Below are 6,460 nucleotides of genomic sequence, written 5' to 3'. Positions count from 1 at the left end.
AGTTTGCTGAAGCATATATAACAGAGAACAAATACTTTGCATGTTCATAATAACTCGCAATAACAACATCATTATTTATAATAATATTTGCTGTTTACTCGTGAGCAACAATCTTGACCAGTAATGGCCGCTAAATATGCATCAGATACGATCTACTGACATTTTCATTGTACAAATAAAATGTTGAATGGATGTAAAGTAGGATGCTTCAAATGTCTTGTTCCCGAAAGAAGTAAAAGTAATGAATTATGCGGTAAGGAAATTATATGTGCCGCAAAACAAGTAGAAGAAAAGATTAGGAAGCAAAAACATACAGCCATCAAAGACAGCACTTCACAGCAATCCATATTAAAGTGTTTTGTACCGCAGCAAATTAATTTGCATATAGAAAAAAATGAGTTTTTTGAAGCCTTAAACCAGCTGGGTTTGGTTGAAGGTCTTTCATTCCAGGTTCAAATTATTTTTTCGTTAATATTTATTAACTAATTTCAAAAAAAATCTAAAAAATCATATGTTTTTTTGCCATTTTATAATAATAATTTGTTATTCTAAAAACAATTTCTATAGGCGTTTGATCGGGAACCTATTCAAAAGCTTTGCGGAAAAGTTGCATTTCATTTTTGATTTAAAATGAATAGAGGTAATATGAGAATTCAAATTAGTGATCTTGCCAAAAAGCATGGCGAACAAATCAAAAACAAATTATCGGAAATGTTAATTTATTTAAAAGTCAATTCTACATAAAGGCATATGCGCCACTACCTCGGTATATACGTGCAATACTCAAACAATGATAAAATTGTTGTGATCAATCTTGGCACAATCGGTACGAACGGAAAACAAAGGGCGGTTTTTACAGTAAAAAAAATATTGAGAAGTGTTTAGATAAGTTTGGAATCAATAAAATGAATATTTTAGGCCTCAGTGTTGACAATATGCTTTTTTTTACGAACAAACGAGTTTTTTATTTGAATGTTTATTGACAATGTAGATATTGTAATATTTTTTTTTGTGACTTTATAATTTAAAGTGTAATTAATGTAAATAAACATTTAAATCTTTTTATAATATTATGATCATATGTTTTCAATTAATCTGAGAAATTGAGAATTCTGTGCGTGCGACAATACAAAATAAATAAAAGTTATCTTTGGAGTTGCATTATTCTTATTATTTGTAATCCTGCAAAAGTAGGACAAATCGACTTTTGGATTTAAGAAGCGGTTGAGCTCAGCTTCATAAACCCACGGATCCCTTATTTTTCATAAAAAGTTAGGGATCCGTGGTTCAAACCCACCTTTAGGCAAGTTTTGCGACATTGGTTAGGAAGGAGGAGTGAATTCCGGCACTTAAAATATATATTAATATATTATTCATAATAAAAATATTATTGGTACCCTATCACTTTTCTGGCATTTATACATAAAAACTCCAGATAATAAAAATCCTTATTTAATTTAAAAAAAAAAAAAAAAAATTCCGGAGTCCGAGTCCATGATTTTTGAGCACGGAGTCCCAAAAAATCGATGGAACATCGCATCCCTGATATATATATATATATATATATATATATATATATATATATATATATATATATATATATATATATATATATATATATATATATATATATATATATATATATATATATATATATATATACATATACAGTATCGGACAAAACATTTGCAACCAACATCGAACAATGCTAAAAAGTGTTCCTAATTTTACATGTCTTAAAAACGAAACAAACTATACTACCACAGCAAACAGTTCAGGAGTCTGGAATCATAGCATGCCATGACATGAGCAATCAGCTGACAGGTGACAGCACACAGGCAGAATTTCGTTGACAAGTGCCATTTTGCAGCGGACAAATGCAACTTTTTTGGTTTGTTTCATTTTCTTAAGTCTGGTCCGTGTCAACGTCACGGAAGTTTTTTAATAATTAAAGGAAGTATCCAGAAGTTTCCTGAAGTTTCCAGAAGCATGCAGAAGCTTCCAGAAGTTTCCAGAAGAAGCATCTGGAAGCATCCAGTAGCATCCAGAAATATCCAGAAACATTCAGAAGCATCCAGACGCATCCAGAAGCTTCCAGAAGCATCGAAAAGAAGCATCTAGAATCTTCCAGAACAGGTTCACACAGGTTCATTTTACAATATAAGAGACATGTAAATCGACATGTAATTCAGTCAGTATGTGGAAGTCAATCAGTCAGTATTATCAAGACAGTTTATCGAAGTGAGTTTTCTCAAAGTGCTTTATCGAAGAACATTAATACAAGAAGTGAAATACAACAAGTGTTTCATTACATCAATACAGTCCACATCCAACCAAGACGTTGTGTTCCACAGAGCATTATTGTATCATCACAAGGTAAATGCAACACGGTAAGCCTTGAGAAGCGTGATTATTTATTTTTATTATTTTTATGACTTTAAGTGCAAAAATGGCTCCCCACAGTCTTGGATTGGAACTAAGAAAGAAAATTATTGGCGATTACGTAAGTGGAATGTCACAAAAAAGTATTTGTAATAAATATTGCGTGAAAAAATGGACCGTATCAAGACTATGTTCCAAATATCGTTCTACGGGGAAGTTGGCAGCAAATAACAAAGGTGGAAGACCGTGTTCCACCACTTCTAGAGAGGATTCTATGATCGTGAGTTCCGTCAAGAAGAATCCCTGGATATCATCAGTTGAGATACAAAAGCAATTAGAGCTGTCTGTATCGGACCGAACAATTAGACGACGTGCTGTTGAAGCCGGATTGTTTTCTCGACGCCCTGCTAAGAAACCGCTGATTTCACTAAAAAGAAGAAAAGACTTCTGTTTGCTACATCTCATATTGACTGGAATGTGCAGAAATGGCGAACTGTCCTGTTCAGTGATGAATCGAAGTTCAACATCATTGAACTTCGATTCATCATTGATGAGCGATGGCATTTGCCGTGTACGTCGACCGGCCGGAAAACGTTTCGATTCACGTTACTGCCATAAGACCTTGAAGCATGGTGGAGGCAATGTAATGGTCTGGGGGTGTTTTTCTGCTAACGGTCTAGATCCAATACATCAAAACGATGAAATAATGGATCGTTTCATGTATAAAAATATTCTGAAAGATGTTATGTTACCTCATGCTGAATGGAATATGCCAATAAAATGGGTTTTTCAGCAAGACAACGATCCGAAACACACTGCAAAAGTAGTCAAGCAGTGAATCTCGATAGGATTGAGATCCGGAGATTGGCCGCCTCAATCTCCGGATCTCAATCCTATCGAGAACCTGTGGGAGATCGTCAACCGCAGAATTAATCGTGAAGGTGTTCGTAATAAGGATCAACTGTTTGAACAAATCCAAAAGGCCTGGGCAGCGATTTTACAAAGTTTCATTGATCACCTGATCGAATCTATGCGTCGAAGATGCAAGGATGTGATCGATAACAAAGGATTCGCCACGAAATATTGATAGCGAAATACAGCTTGGTCAACATTTTGTCAAGTTGCACTTGTTTCTTCCAGAAGGAAATCAACTTTTTTTAATACTTTTGATTAATTTATTAATTTTCGTGTACAAATAATGAACTTAGTGATTAATAAAACTTAAAGAACTTTGTCTCTAAACAATTACATAGTTATTTCTCTAAATTGAAAAAATGCAGCACTTTTATATAAAGAAACTAAATTAGCATTATTTGGTTGCACTCGTTTTGTCCGATACTGTATATATATATATATATATATATATATATATATATATATATATATATATATATATATATATATATATATATATATATATATATATATATATATATATATATATATATATATATATATATATATGTATATACATATAATCGACAAAAAAACTTAAAAAAAGTCAGTAAACTTTAAATAAATAAAATATATATTTTGGTTTTTTAATATTGTCAAAGAATTCACGACAATTTCAATATTTTTTGAGCTGGCTCTTTATTAGAAGTTTTCATAAATTGTTTAAAAAAATATTTGAAAGAATATTTCCATGGTGTCGCTGCATCTCAAAATTGTACAACTCTGAAATCATTATTAGAATATTGCTTAATGATACTCTGCATACTCTATCCTTAATTGCATTAAAAACTATAAGAGAAAGTATGACCCATTGACATTATTTGTGGGAATATTAGGCCCACCACGGTCAATTGAGTCTATGTATTGTCCATACTTTTGGTGGTAAAAAGTGGTTTTATCTAGCAATTTATTTTCTGATAGTTCTTTATCTTTATGAGTTAAATATCCTGATATATATAAGAGCCATATTTGTATCGAGAGAAATAAAAGATTCAAGATATGGTAGATTGTCAAATATCTCAGCAGAGGTCTCATCTAATAAAAATCCACAATTTGGACAAGAATGGGTTGTATCAAGATTTATCTCAAAAGCTGGGTTATTAAGTGATAGCAAAAGCTTAGCTCTTAAAATATTCAACTTTTCAATCACTTGTTGTACCGTTATGAAACATGTACCTCCTGAACCTTGGTGCAATTTGCTAAATTCTTTTTCCAATGGATCATTAGAAAACTCACTAAGAATGACATATTGATGTGAGCAATCCAATAATGATTTACATAGTTCAACAATGCCATTGCATGTGTGATAAATTAACTGTGCAGTATTGCAAGTATGTTGTTTCTCCCTTTTACCTTGCTTTCCAGCCATCTTTAAAGCTATATTTCCAAAGTTCAAAATATTTTCTAATCTATTATCATTAGGATCTCTAATTACTGCTTGAAGTTCATCATTGAATCTAATATCAGCACCTGTTCCCTTAACATTGAGAACTTTCCACCATGGCGCAACAATATTAATAAAATCTGCTGTATCTTGTCTTTCTTTTATATGCTGCAGTCCTGGATGATTAATTAAAGCATGGTAAGTTTTGTCACAAAATACCCTTTAACAGGTAGAAACTGACTGCCTCTCAATTGGCTTTAGAAATATTGAAACTTCATTTAAATTGGATAATTTAACTAAATTTTTAGATTCAAGTTCATAAAGTTTTTTAAGATGATCCCATTGTGCTACTTTACATACTCCTTTATCATAAAAAATAAGTTGACAAGTTTTTTCAGTAAGCCAATTGTTTCTAATGTTTTTAAGCAAATGGACATAATCAAAGATTAAGAAAATACCATCATTAGTCAACCAGGGTTTATCTGGAGCTGATCTTTCAAAGATTTTAAAAAATGCCTGATTAATTCTGTCTCCATCGCATATTATAGCTTTAACTTGACCCGAAAACTCCTTTATTGATTGGATAGTAATATTAATTTGTTCAAAAAGAAATTGAGTTTAATTTATTTATAGGTATCATTTTGGAAATAAACGATGGTCCACCAAATAAGCAATTAATCATTAAACCCAATATAGTTTTTGCAAGAGAAATTGAATCGTCAATTGCTTTTCCGAATAATTTGCCACCATGGTGTAACAACATTTTGTTAACATAAACCTCATCATGCAATAAATAACAAAGTTTCTGTTTTTCTTCAACAGAGATTGAAAAATCTCTGTTAAAGAAAAACATGTTAAAACATGAGTCAAAAAATGTTACTCATTTAATTTAGAAACTTTTGAAGTTATTCTTGTCAAAGTTCTTACAGAAGGTGATTGGTAATCTGTTCGCAATTGGTTATACAAACTTCTGGACGTAGCAAAATACTGAAAAGATCTCATAATAAACTCCTTAGAATAATTCTTACTACCAACACACTGTGTAAATGCTCCTGAATTACAATTTCTTTTCTGCCTGGAATTAAATTTTTCAAATAATTCAAAACTTCTGCTAATATCGACCGTGTTTTGATTTTTGAAATTCTGTTTTTAGAAATTGTAAGAAATTTATTTTTGGCACCATAATGATAAGTTTCAAAATGCCAATTCTCACTAATTTTGATTAAAAAATACGGAACTCCATTTGAATAAACTTGTGATTGTAAATGAATAGTGTTATTAATCATAAAGCATACTAATGGAACACCTAAATCTCTTTCATTATTTAAAAGAATTTTTTTCATTTCAGCAAAACTCACTCTATCCATTTCTAAAAAAGTGGATAGTTTATCTTGGGCAAAATTCCGAAAACACGAAGAAACACGAGTTGTTACACGAAATGGAGGAAGATGGGTAGGAACTTGACAAGCCAGGCCAAATAGATGGTGAAAATTTAGGACGATTCCTCTAACTATTTGTTTTTCAAAATTCATCGGCAAATGCAACTCACAAACTACAGTGTTATTAGTTACTTTTAAGTTTGCATTTGGAATTACTTTAATCCACATTTGTTTTTCTTCATTATTTTTAGGAAATCGATGTACTGAAAGCTTTAAATTATTAGATTTCTTTTTTGCAGATTAATAATTTGTAGTGCAGCCATAGATGCAACATTTTTTGCCCATATTTTAATATCACTAA

The sequence above is a fragment of the Hydra vulgaris genome, chromosome 14 (assembly GCF_038396675.1).
Source record: "Hydra vulgaris chromosome 14, alternate assembly HydraT2T_AEP".
In the NCBI taxonomy this organism is placed as follows: Eukaryota; Metazoa; Cnidaria; class Hydrozoa; order Anthoathecata; family Hydridae; genus Hydra; species Hydra vulgaris.
Note: the sequence above shows the minus strand (reverse complement) of the source record.